The 20,890-nt window shown below is 36.4% G+C and overlaps 1 protein-coding gene across 2 annotated transcripts in view; it reads left to right on the top strand.

The window, feature by feature from the left end:
• LOC125233106 (inactive rhomboid protein 1) overlaps positions 1 to 20,890 on the top strand; it is a 243,103-nt gene that overhangs the window by 141,583 nt on the left and 80,630 nt on the right. The window lies entirely within an intron of this gene.

Here is a 20,890-nt window from a genome sequence, read left to right on the forward strand (position 1 = left end):
CATAACTTAATTTTATTATTTTGGTTCTTTACTTTATGCCCTTTAGTGTGAATTGTATTTTATTTGCTGTTACGTTATATTTATATATATTGGGTTGGTAAGAAAGTAATGAGCGATCGATTGAATTCCACATAAAATTTTTGAGAGAGTTCTAGAATCTTCTATGGTCGAAAGTATATAAAGGGCGAGTCGCACAGTTTCTCGTCAGTCATTCACTAGCTGTCGCCGAGCTAATATAAGGAAGAAAATGGACGAATTAAAAGTGCATGTAAGGCATTGCTTACTATATGAATTTCAGTCTGGCCATTCAGCCGCCGAAGCAGTGCGTAATATATGTCAGCGTGTTGCTCCTGAAGTTGTGTCTGAGGCCACGGCGAAACGATGGTTCCAGCGGTTTCGTAAGTGGCGACTTTTCATTATCAGATCAACCTAAGTCTGGTCGACCGGTGAAGATTGATGTAGCCAAATTAAAAACCTTAATTGAAGGAGATCCGAGGCTAACGAGTCGTACTCTTGCTACCGAGTTAGGCTGCTCTCATGTCACCATAGAAACACATTTACACGAGTTGGGAAAAAACTACAAATACAGTGTTTGGATACCGCACGAACTTGATAGAGATCAACTAAACCGCCGTGCCGATATCTGCATACAACTTCTGTCTTTTCGCCGCACATTCAACTGGTTGGACCATCTTACCACTGGAGATGAAAAATGGGTCTTATATTTAAATCACACACGCAAACGTCAGTGGCTAGCTCCAAACGAAAAAGGAATAGAGGCACCAAAAACAGAGCCTCACCCGAAAAAAGTTATGCTGTCCGTTTGGTGGGATATTCATGGTATTATTCACTGGGAACTCCTACCAAGTGGAATGACTGTTACCGCATCAGTATACTGTAATCAGCTTGAAAATTTAAACCAAAAAATCTGTCAGAATCGTCCACAGCATGCTAAAGTTTTTTTCTTACACGACAATGCTCGCCCACACATTGCAAGTGACTCGGCTAAAGCTATTGGAGCTAGGTTGGAAAGTGATACCTCATCCACCGTACTCTCCAGACTTGGCACCTACGGATTACGCATTGTTCAGATCGCTAAGCAATGCCTTGAATGAAAAAAAGTTCGATGATCAAGCCCATCTACGACAGTACATAGCTGAGTTTTTTGAATCTAAACCTAAGAACTTCTTCGCCGATGCTATTCATTCTTTACCAGAACGATGGAGACAAGTAGTAGATAACGAAGGCCGTTATATTTTTGATAAATGATTAAAATAATAAATATGTAAAAATTACAATATTGGTTATGATTCGCTCATTACTTTCTTACCAACCCAATATATATCCAGCGGACAATTAAGATGACATATAGTAATGAGTACTTTACAAGTTATGAGGGAACAGATGAATATTCCGTAAAAAAATGGAAATGTTTAAGAAACCCATCTAGACACCCATCTGCAAAATTTTATATGTTAATTTTCTTTCTACTATGCAAGGTTTACTTAAAGAACCAACCCCTTGTAAAAAAGAAAAAGTCCAAGAGAAAATGTATTTTTATTGAGATTTCTGAGTTATCTTAGTATCTATTATATATTCACCACGTAGGTTCTTATTACCTATATAAACAACCTATACAAATGGATGTCCCGAATCGATAGATACATCTACCTACGTGTACCTTTAATACCAGAAGTTATCCCTGAAGGGATAAATAAGGCGGAAGTAACGAGTTCTACGTAAATACATAAAGACGCGTACCAAATCTCACGCCGCTTCAGTGGTTCCTAACGCCTGTATACAGGATGTACCTACCAAGTCTATAAGACATGAAGAAAGTACCTTAATACCGTAGATAGAATATACATAAACATTTAACGTTGTTCCTTTCTTTTAAAATAAGGCCATTACGAAATAAAACTATGGAAACGGATTAAATCGCGTAGAATGAATTTAAAATTCATCCCGACGTTTCGAACACTTTACAGCGTTCGTGGTCAACAGGTGACTGAGGAAAAATTACAATGTGAAAAAACTACCCACATACAAGAAATATTAACGAACCATGACCACAAATAACATAGATTTTTAAGGCAGGTTCACACACTATTAATAAAGCTAGTTATACAATATTCAAAAAATTTACTATTACTATGTTAAAAAAATACATAGTTTTATTTCATGAGTAACTATCGCGGTAACCGAAGACAATATTAAGGTCAATACGGTTAAGTGTGTCTGTGTGTCTGTGTGTTCAGCAAATTATCCTACCTGATAATACTATATTTTAGGTACTTTCCTTTCATATCTCATATTCTTAGGACGCTCTGTATTATTTTAGCTTCTACGGCTTATGTTTATCCGTGAAACTCAATTTTTGTGCATATTTTCTTTACGCGCGCACGGATCGTTAACGTTTGCGGTGTAATAATTTATAAGCATGGGAATGGGTGTTTGTACATATTTTATATTTAAGGTGGTTTGGCTTTCCAACCAAAAAGGCTTTTTACTCAGTATTTACACTAGGTATTATATTCTATTGGACGTTGGCCAGTAACTGGCAATTTACCCTTTTAGTGTATAATTATTTCTATGTTTTTTGTTGTAAAAAGTTAAAAACCTTTTATTGAGCTAGGAAAAAAATATTTATTACTTATATCTAAGTACATTAGAATAATTGTGAGTGTGCACGGGGAAACGTCCCACTTTGTCGATTGCTATAAATCCGCTTTGTCAGTTTATTCATAAATATAAAGATACAAGTAAATCTCGCCTTAATGGTAACCGACAAAGTGGGACGTTTTACTAAATACACTTACAATTATTCATAAATACACTTACAATCCTTTTAATACAGAAATAACACATACAAATATAGCATTAAATTCAAATAAGGAGTTTTAGCAGAGTTCTGTCCATGTATCTTGATTTATATTAAGTATGAGGCATGTAGTGTGAGGTAATCTGTGCTCTGTGGTTACTGCCAATAACTAGGCCAATGCAAGCGATAACCGAGCATGGTAACGATGCAAAACAACATAATTGACATTATGACACGGCCTAATGGAAACTAACGATATATTTTATGAACCTGATGGCTATATTAGGCTTATAATATAGCCCACTTTATGTTGACTGTTGTTGACAATTAGTACACAAATTTCATAATTTGTACCATTAAGAAAGTCAAGCTTGTCTAGCGAAATTTTTGAAGTAGCGTGAACGATTGAATTATTTACGCCCTGAAAAGGTATTTGCCAAGGCTTTATTAGCCAAAATGATACATTTTTTTATTCCACGTCGGTGGCAAACAGGTATACGGTCCGCCTGGTGAAAAGCGGTCACCGTAACCTATGGACGCCTGCAACTCAAGGGGTGTCACATGCGCGTTGCCGACCCATTAGAAACTGGTGCACTCCTTTTTTGAAGAACCCCATACTGTACATTTGGAATTTTTGACGCACCAACATCTTGTAAATTAAATTACCCGTTTGTAATTCCGTCAAGCTGCATATAATATAAAACAAAATACTCGTATCATAGAGACCACTCATAACTCCTCTTCTTGGTAACTCATACCAACAATTTTAAGTTCAGTCTGACAGATTTGAACCCCACAAGAAATATATATCCAACTACGAACACTTAGCAAGAGGCCCGTCCTAGCAAAAACTACGCAATCAGCAAACATACGGCCACCGCAGGGTACCTAGCAAACGATACAGTCGCTTACGCGTCGTAAGAGTTTCGTAGCGTAGTTTTCCGTAACGCTCTTCTACGCCGTGTTTTTATTGTTTTCCGTTAAATTCGACACGCAGTTAGGTTCATCATAAGGAACCACCCTATATATATCCCTATTCGTTAAATTCGAAAAAAATTTTTTTTCCTTTCCATACATAATAAATGAATTAATTAGTGTGAGAGGACCTTAATCATAGCATTAAAGTCAGTGTCAAGTGTCTGACGGCAAATGTTATAAACAAATAGCATTAGAAAGTGGTAAGGGATGCCACACACGTGTTCAGTAATTTTTTTTTTTTAATAATTCGATAGGTAAGATTTTTATTAATTCGAGAAATTAATTGTATTTTACCTAAAGAACCTTCCCTTAAAGTTAACGGAATTCAATAAAAACAGGGTGTATAGTAGCGCGACAGAGCCAGCCTGCGTTTCGATTGCCACGTAGCGTCAACGATTGGCAATTTGGCTAGGCGTGCAGTATAAGATAACAGTATAGTCTACTATGTTAATTATGGCTACATATTCCCGATTAACCGCGTATTGAATTCGGAAATTGGCTAGTTGGTTTAACCGATTGCTATCTCTGACCAATGATGCGTACCTATAGGTATACATATTTGTATTGACATAGCCGTGCCGCTAAGGAGTACTCGATTCAATCATGTGAGTCAATTATGCCGTTTTGAAATAACAGGTATTTTAATACCCGTTGTGAACAGTAGAGTCAACCAATTGGAACCCTAGGGGTTAACCACTGTAGAATTATGTCATAGTGACGTTATAAATTAGATTGTAAAAAATCTCATACTGCTTGTCATTTTGACATGGACATGGTTAGGGTTCCAATTTGTTGACTGTACCTACATAATATAAAATCATGCTCAAAGTTCGGTGCAACTCTTAGTTCGTAAGGTGTTGAGAGAAAAAGAAATTGTGATATTTGTGATATTACAGTTTACAGTGACAAGTTGCCAGCCCATCACAAACAATTGAACCCATATTCTACAGTCTACTTCTATGACCCACAGGAGGAAAGAGGAGTGGTGAAATTATAATTGTAAACCCAATATTCACATGAAAATACATTATTCATTCATTCAGATAAATAAAACTTATTTCTGAAAATTGCAAATACCCTGCTCACGGAGCATTAACAATTTGAAGCATAAAATTAAAATATGACTTTTTAAAGCCATAAAAGAAAACCAGAAAAAGTCTTACAAATTGGCTACGGACTGTGCGGGCTTCAATATAAATTCTCGGAAAAACCTTCGCAAAGCACAATACGACACGATACAGTCGAGATTAGGTTGTAATTACGATAAGGCACTTCAGAATATCCGAGCCCTAAGTAAGGGGTAATCCGTCTTTTGCCAGAGACTGATAAAATGAGACTGGAAGGTATAAGTGGACTGCAAAATAATGTTAATTGTTATGGCCTAGATTTTAATTAGTCAATACTAAGCGGCGACCGAGCGGTCTGGCCTAGGGGGTATTTACCCTTAACTTACCGTGGGGATTAGTGAATTTATGTCAGAATTAAAGAACAAAAGAATATTCCTATAAAACGTATACTTGGCTCGGCCGATCCAAGATTTAGCAAGGGGGTTAGGACTGTTTCTCTATCGGTGGTTGCCCTCGCTTCAGATCCACCGTAACCCCAGTGATCCAACATCGCCACCACCATCCACTAATTAAATATTCGAGACGAGATCTCTTTTCATCTGGTTGAGTCACCTGGACCCTCCTCCCTCCTCTTTAATCTGTTAATCTTGTTCTTATTTTTTTGGGAATGTATGCACTGGATGCTGAGGTTTTTAGAAAAAAAAATAAAGACAGGTAAAACTTATGCCGATGCCATCTACGTCAACCTTTGTTTTACAGTTAAGTTTAGGTCTTACAGTTAAAGTTACCGGTAGAATTTATAGTAATTGTATGAAGAAATATACCTAGGGTAGACAGTTCATGCCAAGTACCAATACCCAATGGTACAGTCAACCAATTGGAACCCTAGGCCACTGTACAACTATGTCAAAATGACAAGAAGTAAGAGATTTCTTACAATCTACTTTATAATGTCACTATGACATAGTTCTACAGTGGCCTTTCCAATTGGTTGACTGTACATAGGAATTGCTATGTTTATTTTGCATTCATCCGTGCCTCGTTTTTTAGGACTAGAAAAATAACTGCCCGACCACGTTTTAGTTATTTGGGAAACATGGACATTTTTTTCATTTTTTAAATTTATGTTTATTTTCCTTAGTGTAATGGAATTTCGCAGAGTTCAAAAGAGCTAAACAAATACTGATATCTTACATAATATTTATGCATACAACGTCGCTATTTATTTATGTATTTATTTAATCGTATGGCACAGATATAGTCACAGGTATACAGTATATATCATAAAAAGTATGCCACAAATTGATGTCCAAGGTTCTCAGTCAAAAGCTCGCTTATGTCTCCCGTCTTATTTCAAGACATTCTTTATTATTGCAAGTCTCTTATTCCTAAAAAAATACTCGCAAACAAATTACACGAATCCAGGTCGAGTCGTTTTCAGACGCGTTGAGAATTAAATGGATAATATATTGCTTCTCAACTTCCAACTCTAGAGTTTTCCGCTGGTAGGATAGTGGTGCCCCGAATACCAAATGTATTCTAGTTAGGTACTTATTTACTTCCCTGGTGCCGTAGCAGAATGGCATTTCTGCTTTCACGCCGCGAAAGGTAGTCTGGCTCTGTCGCGCCAATACGCAAGAGCGATAGAAATAGATATCTACAAGCGTTTCGTTTCGTGAGCGTTTGTGCCATTCGGCTACGCACCCTGGTATGGTATAATTTCTTTAACATTCACATTCTTTAAGTACAGACTTTACACCCTTATTCATAAACACTTACAGTTAATAAACCGATAATAATCGTTTGTCCCTTTCCGATGTATTAGTATGATAGGGATAAACGATTTTATCGGTTTGTCATTTTTAATGAACGTTTATTAATAAGGGTGTAAAGATTTAGCGAAATGATAGGTCTGTAGTTGGAACCAGTTTACTTAACTTCATAAGATTTAACATACACAGACACCCTACAAAACGAGGCTCCAGTCGTGCACCTAGTGAATACAGATGTCGTACAATAGATTTCTATCATATTTTCTCGGAAACATTCGTATTTGCCATGCTATTGCAAAAGGCCAATACGTCTTACTGAGACTGGCTTCGACCATGCGTCTTCGTGGAAATAACCACGATGATAAAATATTTTGCACTACTTATTTACTTTACTATTTTTCATTCAATGTAAGATCAGCGGTTGTGTAAGTACCTAAATTAATAAATGGGAGGCCTTATTCTAAATTAGTTTTAAAAAAGAAGCCAAATCTTTCATTTCAAATACCAAATGAAAGCTCCTCGGTAAGTACCATAGTACAGAGTCTAAGCCACCGCGAGCACTCTTGCCTGATGACGGTTGCCATATGACTCGAAATACGTTGCCAATCGCGATATAATAACTTGAGTATATCCATGTATTTAAATATATCCTTTAATATTTATTCATTTATTCTAGTTAGTATCAGTTGGATGTCAATTACCCGTTTGGACCGGCCTATAACAGTACGAGTATAATCTGTGGCAATACGTGCTCATGCTATGTATATCTTCACGTTCACGTGCTTATTTGGGAGGAAAGGTATACAAAGTTTGGAGGGAAATGCATTGTAAGAGGAATTCTGTTTTCGAGCTGAGTGAAATGTTACTCTGCAAGTGTACTAAACAGTCCAAGTTTCTGGTGTAAATTGTAACTGCAATGTAGGTACTGCTCTGCTTCATTTAGAGTAGTATTAAACTCTCTGGTTTTATTATAATTTCTATTATTTTGTTTCTATTATGCCAACTTATTGTAGTAATGTCTTAACAATGTTTTATCGTAACAAGGTTTATATAAAAAAAAGGTTTTTTAACACTGGATCTTACAGGATCAAACAAATTGGTAGGTATAATGTATAATAAGTTGGCTGGTAGGTATTTTCTTATATTTAAGCAAAACTAATAAAAATCGAGACGATAATTTAGTTCTGAAAGTTTTTACATTTATTACTCGACAATTAGGCAAGTATAGCAAAACTAATTATTTACTCAATTTAGAAATTCAGTTACTTCATCACAACTAAAAACAAAATAAAATAAGTTTAACGATTTTTTGCTGTAGTAAAATTGTTCGCTTAGTGCTAGAGTCGTTAATCATTCTGCATTTGCCTTTCTAATTTCGAGAATTATATTCTTTAAAGCGACTCAGTTTAAGTAAGTACTTAAAGATTAGCGGTGAGTTTATTTAAAACACTTTAGGGTCGTTCCGGATTATTCAAGACAATATACTCGTATAATGTAAATATAAAATAAATACTGTGACGACCGGTCTTGCCTTTGCTTCAAAACCCGGTAAGGGTATTTATTTGTGTAATGAGCACAGATATTTGCTCCAGAGTCATTGATGTTTCCAATGTATTTAAGTACTTAAACCGGAGAGGGGGGGGGGGGTAAACCTAAACAACGGTGGATGGATTGTGTGAAAGAGGATATAAGAAAAAAATATGCGAGTGTTGAGATGACGAAAGATAGAGGAGAATGGAAGCGGAAGACATGTTGTACCGACCCCACCCCCACATAACGTGGGATAAGGGTAAGAGGAAGAAGAAGATCGTTGTTTGATCACCCAAAACACAAGTCTTCTTATGCCTTGAGATTGCCTTGCCTATATTTATTTAACTGAAATAGATACCATACACCAAAGAAAAAGCGATCAAGCCCACTGGTGGCGAAGCCGGGAATCGAACCCGGGTCTCCAGCTAGCGTAGCTAACGTGCTCAAACCACTACACCATCCCGACCGCCGAGGTACCCGTCGAAATTTCTCTAGTGTATGTTATCTCTGAAGGCTAGGCGCCTTTGACCAACTCTAAGGGCGAGCAATGTGTGCTTGCACCTTCTATTATTAGAGAAAAATAACTTGATTTGTTCCCTACATGGAATGTTTATTTATTTAAATACACACTTATGCAACATGTTAGTGTCCTTTCATATTATGATGTAGTTTGGGATATAACAAATATCACCTTCAGTGTAATAAACGTATCGTTAAGGTTGCCTCATTAATTTACCGCTTAATAATGAAATTGTAATAAAGAACTTTGATATTATACGATACATATAACTAAAATTCATTAGAGTTATCTAACTCAAACAAAAACGTAACGTTTCTTCAAACAAAAACGTAGTTTTTGCTACTGAAATATTAGATGCATAGGTATCGTATTAGGTTCTGACATATATTAAACTTCGTATAATCTATTTACTAAGTCAGGGGTAAAACCTAACTGAGAATACAAGGTCGCCCAGTGTTTCAGAAAAGATATTTTTTGTCATATTTTAGAACATTTTAAGAAATACCTTTTCAGGTAGCAGGCTCTTTGTTCTTTCATGTTCCATAATAAATAATTTTTTCATCATCATTTTTATGAAAAGATATTATTTTATCATAATGGCAGAAGAATCACTGGTGTAAAACTAAATATTATGCTCCTATTTCAATTGAACACGAGTTCTTCATCTTAAATTATTACTGTCTTAATATTTATACCAGATTAGGGCTACAGTTATTTCTTCTTTTGCCTCAAGTTATCGTTGAAATCATTTTTGCATTGCAATTTCTTTTATATCATTGGTTAATATGACATTCAACTTTATGGAAAATTTAAAAAGTTTATATCTCAATAAATATTTTTATTACATGCCGTAAGGGGAGAATCCGCCCTGCGTGCGTAGCCGAATGCACAAACGCTCACAAAACTCACACGAAACGAAACGCTCGTAGATATCTATCTCTATCGCTCTTGCGTATTGGAGACAGAGCCAGACTACCTTTCACGGCCTGCTCATTACCAATTATACTATCAATGTCGATCAATAACGTTTGCTTGTATTCCATTGGGAAACCCCGAGCATTGCTCTTTTCAGTGTCTTGAACCTTTTTATGAGGTCGAATCTGAGGGTATCGCCTTTTGTCTTGAAACACTGTTTTGGAACGAAACTTGTTATCCTGCAGTTTCTAGAAGTTTACTCGACTAAGTAACTTTACTGTATTGGGGCTGACAGGTTTAATCCAGGCAAACATTCACATCAATAACTTTAGCAGTACACTCACCAGCATAACATATGAATTACTTTTTAACCGACTTCAAAAAAGGAGGAGGTTCTCAATTCGACTGAATGTTTTTTTTTTTTTGTATGTTACTCGATATCTCCGAGAATCGTGGACCGATTTTCAAAATTTTTTTTGATCGAACCGGTATAACCCCGAGATGGTCCCATTGGCACCAAGTCAGGGTCTGATGATGGGATCCTGGAGAAATCGAGGGAACTCTTCAAATGTTATAGGCACATGTAATGTTTTTAGTCTATTTTTCAAAGGTACACCAGTATTTACGTCTAATGGTAATAATTTTATGTGGCTGAGCTGATGATGGAAGGTCAACTCCTCAATGGTTAGGAGTTAAAGGATAATTCTTTCACTACTGTACATGTATTCGGACGGATACATATAATATCACTAGGAACCACTAAAAATCAACAAATAAATAAACTTTTTAACAAAAAATAAAACCGCCTTCAAAAATAAGCGCGTTACAAAACACGGAGAAACTAAAAAACCAAAAATAATAAAACTTTCACTCAGATTTCTTATCGTATTGCAATAAGCTAAACATCCAAATTATAAACAAATCAATTATTTTTGGAGTCGGTACCAGCCTGTGTATGGTTGGGTGGGGCAAACAGGCAATAGCAAGGCGACGAACAGGTCTGGTACCGACTACAAAAATAATTGATTTGTTTATAATTTGGATGTTTAGCTTATTGCAATACGATAAGAAACCTGAAGTGAAAGGTTTATTATTTTTGGCTTTTTAGTTTCTCTGTGTTTTGTAACGCGCTTATTTTTGAAGGCGGTTTTATTTTTTGTTAAAAAGTTTTATTCTGCCTTGTAGCTTTACTTGGGTACATAGGATGGCGTAGTAGGCCATACCTATAATATTGCCTCGAACCTAACGTTCGGTATTAACCGCTCATGCGATGTCCGCCATTTTTTATTGAAATTTTGCCACCGCTGCACAGCGTCAAAATTTAAAGTATCGGGAAGGGGGGTATTTCATACTTAAAACTATTAGGAAAAAGAATAATGTACTAGGCATACTATCTTAGTTTAAAATGTAATTATAAGTAGAAAAAAAGTCTTATCAGTTGAGCTCCTCGCAAATCACCTCTGTTCAAAATTCTACCTATAATTCTACCTACCTAACCATATATATTTAAAAGATATGTTTCTCCCCCCTCGCGCCTCGCCCGCCCGCGCGGCCCTCTAATTAGTTGTTGACACCTGACAGACTGTTAAAAGACATGTGCGAGAGCGGTTGTGCTTCCTTGATGAAGTGTGGACCCCGGCCAGTCCTGCCTGCAGTTCCTGACTCCCGGAGAGAAGGTTAGTGCATGTCTTTGACCACCTTGACAAATTTTTGCCCCCTCTTGTCCGTTCATAAACAACCTCGTCGGTTGAATTGTTCGACTTATATCCAAAAATATCAGAATTTTAGTCCTATACTTTTTAAATCGTTCCAATTTAATAAAATTCAAATCATGCCGACGTAAGTGCACCTCGGAAAGGGCCCTGAATTATGCACGAAACCACTATCCGACAGAACTGTACCGACACTTCTTAATAAGAACCGTTTCCTCTATATCGACGCGACGCTCGAAAAGAGCGCGACAGTTTTCCGACATTTGGCTACCTCAATGCCGCAACGTCTTATGTAGCAATAGTAAACTTGTAATGTAAACTTAGTGTGAAGCGGAATACGGATTGTATAACGTTGTAAAGGAGTAAGGAGATATGATGTTCAGGAAGGAAACAGTCGATTTCTCGCGTAATAGTACGACTATAGCACGCCCCTCTTAGGGTTGCCACGTGTCAGGGTCTGCAGGCACTCGAGACGCTCTATATTGGCTTCAAGAAGACAGGCCCGAGATTAAGTTAGCTCGCTGTTTACCAGTCTTTGTTGTGAGAATCGAGCATTTAATCAATGTTTGTGGATGTTTATATGTAGCTACACAGAGCTATAGGAGAGCATAACTTAATAATTTGCAACTCGCTGTACCACTCGCGTCGATACCACATAGAATAGCTTGGATTATATTGCTGCACCATGTAAAAAATAGGTATACCATTACTAACGTTGCGAACAGACGATCAGACAGACACACTTTCAAACGGAAAGATATTTTCCTTCACCATACATGTCTTATTGTATCTATCAATGGTATGAAATGAAATGAAATGAAATGAAATGAAATGAAATGAAATGAAATATTTATTTTCCAAGTAGGCATATTACAATGCGCTTATGAACGTCAAATAAAACTACGCCGGCTCTAACCCTACGCCTCAGCCTCGAGAAGATTTCAGTCCCCCCTCAGTTGGAGGAGGGTATCCACTATGGGACCGGCAAGAAACTCGGCGGGCCACTTCTTTTCAAAACATTACATCTTATATTTAACATGCATTAAAAAAAAAACAAGATACAATTTAATAAGCAAAAGTATTCACAAAAAAAATATTAACACAAGAAATTATACAAAGTACAAAGCTATGATTATTAATAAGAGATGTTAGAGATGTATAGAGTCTCTAAGTGTCAAAGTACATCTAAAAAAATTATACATGAAGAAAAATACCGAATAACTAAAATAACTTTAGAGTTGTAAAAGACTCTTGTTGTCTTAAGCAAAGGAAAAAAAAAATATATGTATACTTAATCTACTTTTTTCCTTGGAGATGTATATGGTCTCCAAGAGTCAGAAAGAAAAATAAACAAACAAGGACCGAACAGAGTGCCTCAACGTAATCTCATTCAAAATTAATGTTACATAGAATAGCATAGCCCCTATTAGCTGAAACAGACCGGTCTTCACAAACAGCACCCGTTCACGAATATGGCGCGCATCTCAGCCATCGCCTCCCTCAACCTTCATTCGGGAAGGTGGCGACCCGATCAACGACGTCACCGTAAGCAAAGACTTTTTAGCGAGCATGACATGTTCAAGCTGTCCGGGCTGTATTAAATATTCCAATAATAAGTGAATACGGTATACCTAGATGTAAGACACAACATTCCGTGCTTGTATGTTACATAGTTTAAATTGACTTAATTGAAAACAAGATCTTGGGAGATGTAAAAGGTCCCCACAGTCAATTATAATTAATGGGATATAATAAAAAATAAAAATTTGGAGGTGTAAAGGTTCTCCAAGTGTCAAAAGAACTAGAAATAGAAAAAAAAAATGCGTATGAAATACAAATTTCACGTCAAGAGACTGTTAAGCTAGCAATCTCCAACTAATTCTACAGAATACATAACTAGTATGTACTCAACAAGTCAATATATATATATACCAAATTATAATTATACAATAATAAGGATCAATAATTTAAACAGCCAGTAGCAACAGCGCCTTAAGCATGACACAATGTCTCCCCGGGACACTGCTAGCAAAACTATGACAGATTTTGAGCCTGGATAGTCGGCCATGGTGTAGTATCTCCCAGGTAATCATCAATTTTGTAGTACCCCTTTTTGAGAAGTGCACTTTTTATGTACTTCTTGAATGAAGTAAAGGGCAGATCCCATGCCTCTAAGGGTACCTTATTATAAAATGTTACACAGTTTCCCAGGAACGATTTCTTCACTTTCTGTAGACGAAACTTGGAAACCGCTAGCTTATGTTTGTTCCGTGTATTATAACTATGAATATCTGACAGTTTCTTAAAGGACTCTATATTCTTATGAGTATACATTATCACATCTAGTATGTATTGTGAAGCTACTGTAAGGATGTCTATCTCCTTAAAGCGTTCCTTCAGTGAGTCACGTGACGCCATGTTGTAGATAGATCGTATTGCCCGTTTCTGGAGAACGAAGATGGTTTGAATATCTGCTGCTTTTCCCCAGGCCAATATGCCGTAAGACATAACACTATGAAAGTAACTGAAATAAACTAGGCGAGCTGTCTCCACATCAGTTAATTGCCTAATTCTCCTTACGGCATACGCGGCAGAGCTCAACCTTTTTGCTAGGGCAGATATATGAGGACCCCATTGCAGATTGCAATCTAAAGTAAGACCAAGAAAGAGCGTATTCTCGACAAGGTCCAGGTTTTCGCCATTCAGCGTGATGGTAGTATCTGTCTTCCTTACATTGGGTAAAGAGAATTTAACACATTTCGTCTTCTTGGCATTAAGGAGCAAGTTATTTGCTGTAAACCATTCTAGTACCTCCTTCAAAGTTTCATTCACATGGCTATAGTCACTCAGTTGCCTATCAACTTTGAAAATTAGTGAAGTATCATCAGCAAATAAGACTATCTCACATTTGTTCTTTACAAGACATGGCAAATCATTTATATACACAAGGAAAAGAAAAGGTCCCAGAATAGAACCCTGTGGTACTCCAAGCTTTACAGTTGTACCGTTAGATTCAGTACCATTTACAACCACTTTCTGGGTTCTTTCGTTTAAGTAAGATTCAACAAGCTGTAAAGCTTTAGAGGATAGACCGTAGTGCTTCAGCTTGTGTAGTAGTGTGTCGTGCTCCACACAATCGAAAGCTTTGGAGAGATCGCAGAAAATACCGATAGCATCTAACGAGAGTTCCCAGGCATCGTATATGTGCTTGATTAGCACAGAGGCAGCATCTGTCGTCGAACGACCTCGTGTAAAACCAAATTGCTGATGCTGAAGTAATCCATTCGTGTTAAAATGTCGAAGCAACTGGTTCAATATAATTTTCTCAAACACTTTGCTGAGAACGGGAAGTATGGAAATTGGTCTAAAATTTCCAAGGTCATCCTTGCTGCCTGATTTAAACAGAGGAATAACCTTACTATACTTCATCAGATTGGGAAACACACATTCCCTAACACAAGCGTTAAACACTCTATAGAAAGTGACAAATTATATATTGTTATAAAACTTAACTACCTTTTCGAAAAAAATAAACTAGCAATTTTTATAACCAAACAATAAAAGAAGACATATAACTGACAATACATTACGAAAGCAAATTAAACTTCAGGTCTAATTAACATAAAAGGTGATCATAAAATTCATAAAATAAATCCTGATTTATGTCCATGAAACATGATTTACAGACGGCAGCCTAGACGCCGCGGCGTTACAGTAGTTGAATTATTAAAGCCGCCCCGCGGGGACATGATACTAGGAACATTGGCACGTACCACGAAACTGTAACTAGTCCAAAATCCAAATCCAAATTTGATAGCGCTTCGCTTGCTAGGCGTATTAGGAAAGGATGTATACGTACTATGTCAACAAGGTTGGAGTACAAAAATGAAATAGCATGTTTGCCGGGAAATGAATAGAATAGAATAGAAAACGTTTATTTGGTGAAAATATACAACTAAAACAACAATAGCCTTAATCTATATACTCTTAAACTAAAGTCACCAAAAAGGATGCCACTCAGCATATGCCAATGGCTAATTTGTATTAGCCACGGCGCTGGTTTTCAGGGCAACCAAGAAAACAGGGTGGGATTTCAATATTTTTAAAATTAACATATGGTGGACGAGGTCGCAATAAATACAATTATAACAGTCCACTTACTTATACATTTAAAAGTAGTATCTACGCAGATTTAATATGCAGTAGTAGAACAGGCAACATAACTATTTAAAAACAGAAAATAAATGAAATGAAAGATTAATTGATCTATTAAATTAGTTTAAATTTAAATTAGCACGATACGTCTGCTTATGTATTAGAAATCTGAAGACCTGTAAGGTAGTTTTTCATCTTAATTTTGAAGGTTCCTACCGTTGTACAGTTTCTAATAGGTGGTGGCAGATTGTTCCAACACTTCGTGGCAGCGTAACGAAAGCTGCCACGGAAAGCAGACGAATGTGAGCGGGGTTGATGAAACCTTCCTATGAAATGGAATATTAATTTAGAAGCCTTTACTGGACACATCGGATTACAGATCATAATTAGGCTAATGACTTTTAATCGCATACCGTGGTTCTAAAATCCGTCGGGTCGCCATATGAAAAAAATTCGATTTCAAAGTCAAAGTCCCAGTATGATGTCATATTAAATATATTTATTTATATATATTGTCACATGGTTACTTTCATTTTAATTACCGTTAGAATGAATTCAATAACGATGTGACAGTATGTATAAATATTTATATTTAATATGACATCATACTGTTGAACTTTGACTTTGACTTCGAAAATTTTTCACATGGCGACTCCACGGATTTTAGAACCACGGTATGCGATAAAAAGTCCTAAGCCTAATCATAACGCGTATAAATAGTTAATACTGAGCAGTGTATCATACGGGCAAGTGTGGCTATCCTCACGTTAGGTCTATTTACACAATGATCAATGTTTATTTAGAATTCTTTCATCTATCGCTAAACGCGACTAGCAAATGGATAAACTTGCAAAAATACCTGTGTAAAAAGTCCAGACACATTTATTCGTGTATCAAATTTCACACTGGCACGAAAGAGAATGAATTTAGTTTGAAATATTAGTTACGGAAGTTGAACGAAAACTGGAGACGTATTTTGATTACTAATTTGACGTGAATGTAATAGATATGTATCGTGACGTCTATTGAAACTGATTGAGCATAGGTAAATATGTCTAGAAAATACTGATCATTTTAAAAATAACTTTTTACAACAATTAGAATACACCACAAAGTTGTGTATTCAATTATTATGTAATTTTGCGACAAATATCTAGTTTACAAAAAATGTCAACGAAGTAGTTTAAACTTTCTGTCAAAAACTTACATCGTTCATCATAAGTTATTTATTTAGGATATCATCCTTTCTATAAAACAGGACTGTTCGTCGTATTGTTTATTTCTTTTGAAACAAACAGTTCTTATAAAAATACATTCGTGAAATAAGGACTTAACTTAATACTCTCGGAAAACTTACAGGCTTAAATGTGATATTGTGTAAGTTTCAACGGTTTTCCTTTCGTGAGTTTTTGATAGTAAACAGTGGCGGGGCTCTGTTTCCCTGCGGAAAGATACCATTGATAACATAGCCCCTGTTATATAGCCGCCACTCACGCTACTCGCCCAAATCGTAAGTGGGTAGACTGGGTAGTACTTTAGGTACCTACGTCTTAAAAACTGGATCAGCGCGGTAAAATGGTACAGATGAATGTAAAAGGAAAATATTCCTTGTTTTGTGGTGGCTAAAAGCTCGGCCATATGCGTGTTTTGAGAGGGTAGGCGGAGCGTTAGCGGAGCGCAATGATAGCGGTGCGCCGGACGAACGCTGGCGTTGCGCCCAGCGGACGCCAGCGGGAACTAACGAGCGCGGATTGCGAGCGGAATGCGCGCGGATTGCGAGCGGAACGCCAGTGTTCGTCCGGCGCACCGTTATCATTGCGCTCCGCTAACGCTCCACTAACGCTACGCTATCAAAACGCTTTATGTGTGGCGGAGGCTTTACTCTTAACAGTACGACGTTTTTCAGTAGCCCTCAGATGTTTTAACCTGACAAGAAATGAACTAAAAAGCACCATCTGCACTGAAAAAATCTTACTATCCTAATTTTATTAACTGATCCTGATCCAACTTAAGTGAGGTGACTGGTGTCATTAGCTATTCCAAAATGCTATTCACGTAAATAGTATTAAATGTATCTATTTATAATCATATAGCTATTTATAGATCTAATGATTTCGATGAGATTTACCAAATGAATTTATAATAGTTTATTCATAGTATTGATAATGATAAGTACACTAAAACATAATAAATAATAAACTAAAACTAACTTAAATTATACTACTACTTACTTCACTGGCTCAGCGACCCAAAAAGGATCTTGGCCTCCGACACAAGAGATCGCCACTCTGCTCTATCCTGCGCCACTTCACGCCAGTTGGGTACACCAAGTGCGGACAGGTCTTTCAGGGCCTCCTCGTACCAGCGATATCTGGGACGCCCACGCGGACGTTTTCCACCCGGGCGTCCCACATATGCTCTTCTCACACCACGATCCTCTACCATCCTTTCCAGGTGGCCAAGCCAGCGGAGTCGTGTGGCTTTGATCTCGCCAATTATATTAGGCACCGCTATTAGCTCTTCCAGCTCTCTATTTCTCCTGCGCCTCCAGGTTCCATCTCCCTCTTTGATTGGCCCTAGAATCTTCCGCCAGATTTTCCTTTCCGCCACTAAAAGCTTGTTCTCTTCTTTCTGTGTCAGTGTCCTGACACTGACACTAACTTAAATTATAAATATTTCAAAAATACTAAATAGGGTTTTTGGGGCTAATATTCAGTCTATCTTAGGTATGTCTTATCTCGGGAAAAGGTATATTTTCCGCGCGAAACTAGGTCTCGTAGTTATTAAAATTATCAAGTAGAAAAAAGTGGTTAACCGTCTGAATAGAAAAAACACCGTTTGAAAAGGTAAATCCTTACAGTTTCATGGCGTTATATCGATACTGTAGTAAGTAGTTTTCTATCATAGCGGTTTAGTAAACAGCTTTTCATCACCGTAAAACAACATTCGTACTAAAAGTGGAGAGTCGGATATCTGAGCAAGAAGCGTTGCGCTCCGAACATGTTTCTCATTTGAATATTATTTATCGAAGGTTCCTAGTCTTAAAAACTTTTCAGCACTATTGACTCTGTTTACTGCGAAAGGTACTTTTAACCTCTTAAGCCCCAATAACATTGTTTTTGAAATTGAAACTCAATTTTTATACCTAGATTAACAAAATACGTTCAGTAAAATATTGTTCAATGTTTTTTCTGTTTGTAATGCGGGTTTTACCTTCTCAGTCTATACAACTAGTCTAGGTATACAATTTATTAATCTAGGTATAAAAGTTGTATACATATAACTTTGGAATATCTACAAGGGGACTGAGAAGGTAAAACCCGCATTACAAACAGAAAAAAACATTGAACAATATTTTACTAAACGTATTATTTAATATGTAATAGTATGATTATTGATTAGGTACCTGTTTGAAAAATGCTCAATAAAATAATTGCTAACTACCATCATACACTTTAAAACTATTTATTTGTGTACGTTACTGCAACGACATAAGGTTGACCAATAGACAGCTAAGACGTCACTCTAAACCACTTTAATGCTTTGTCACAGTAAACTTCAAATTGGACAGGTAATCACGGTAAGCAAATTTAAACCCAACATTCAAAATGACAAGGTTGTAATTAGGTAGGTAAGAGTTCAATTTGTTATGACTTATGATAAACATTAAGATTAAACTGACAAACAACGTCAAACTCGTAACGGAAAAAGTATCGTCCAAGTAACCAGCCAGTATTAATACCCCTAAATACTGAAAAAGGTAAGCAACCTCTAGCAATACGATATACACAATGTCGCATTACGAATACAATAGAATGGGCACGTAAAAAATAACTAATAATACAAATTAAACAAAAAATATTACCCCCATCAAGATATAGCTCAATCGATTCTACTCTCGATTCTGAACAAACTGTTTTCAGGTTTTTAGTGTTAAGTGAAACACGGTGTATAATCTATGAGCATAAAGATTAACTTATTTTAAGCTCAACATGATTCGTCCATTTGTGAAATAAATCAATTGCGTATCTAGAGCAAATTGCATTTAAAATTCCCTTTTTCTCATTAGGTCTTCAATCATCGCTGGACTTTATATGATATTTAATTTCATAAAATAATCTAATCAGAATATTATTTTCTTTGTATCTAATAAATGTAATACCTAGTTAACTAGAAGTTACATTAAGTTTAATGTCTATCTTATTTTATTTACACGAAGACTTTTTGTCAACAGTGATATCACATATATATATACTAGCTTCTGCCCGCGGCTTCGTTCGCGTTAGAAAGAGACAAAAAGTAGCCTATGTCACTCTCCATCTCTTCAACTACCTCCACCTAAAAAATCACGTCGCTTCGTCGCTCCGTTTTGCCGAGAAAGATGGACAAACAAACAGACACACACACTTTACCATTTACGAGTATAATATTAGTATGGGTATATATTGCCATATTTAACCTTTTCCACGCCAGAGACTCAATTGGCATCGTAGGTTCAATGCCAAGGGCCGATTAATCCGTCTCAGGTAACAGAGCAACATAAACATAAAGTTCGTATATCACTGACAGAGTTTCTGTTTGACTTGTCGTTGAAAAGGTTTTTAAAACGATGTTGTAGGTTGTGATTACTTATACATACATGGGATTAATTAGAAAACGGCTCTTATAAGTAATTGGTAACTTATAGTTCTGTGAATTTGATCGCGTTTTCATTATTGTATGATATTCCTGTTTATATTATTAAATTAAAACGGGACTTAATCGCGTAAAACTTACTTCTATTTAACGTGACGTTTCGGACGTGACATTACGTACGTTCGTGTCTACCCGTGACCACGGACGTAATGTCCCGTCCTCAACGTCGGGTTAAATACATATAAACGTAAGTTTTACGCGATTAAGTCCCGTTTTAATTTAATAATTTATTTTATTTACTCATATTTCTAAGTTTATTTATAGGTGTTATATTGTTTATTTTTCAATAAAGATATCTTGTTAAAAAAATAATTATGAGTGAAGATCGTGTTACTTTAAATTAATATATTCCTATTTATGTCGTATAAATAAATAGTATTATCACAATTTTGTTAACGTCGGTTTTCTGTCAACCCTTTAATTGTTAAAAATGGCAGTGGAATTTGAGCAGTTTCATGTGCTCTGCCTACTTTTTAGGAATACAGGTGTGAGTATATTTATGTATATAAATATTGACGTGACTACCTAAAAACAAATTGATTAATATTTCATGGGACTTATATTGACCGCGATATAGACCCTGATTACCTTTTTGATTTTTGTTTGTTTTCCGTGATCATGACGTATGAAACGGAGTTGAAATATCGGGAGCTCAATAAAAATCAAAAAGGTAACTCTAATGAAACTAACCGTGAATCATTTAAAACACCAATAAATATTTACCT

This window comes from Leguminivora glycinivorella, chromosome 14 (genome assembly GCF_023078275.1).
Source record: "Leguminivora glycinivorella isolate SPB_JAAS2020 chromosome 14, LegGlyc_1.1, whole genome shotgun sequence".
NCBI classification, from domain to species: Eukaryota; Metazoa; Arthropoda; class Insecta; order Lepidoptera; family Tortricidae; genus Leguminivora; species Leguminivora glycinivorella.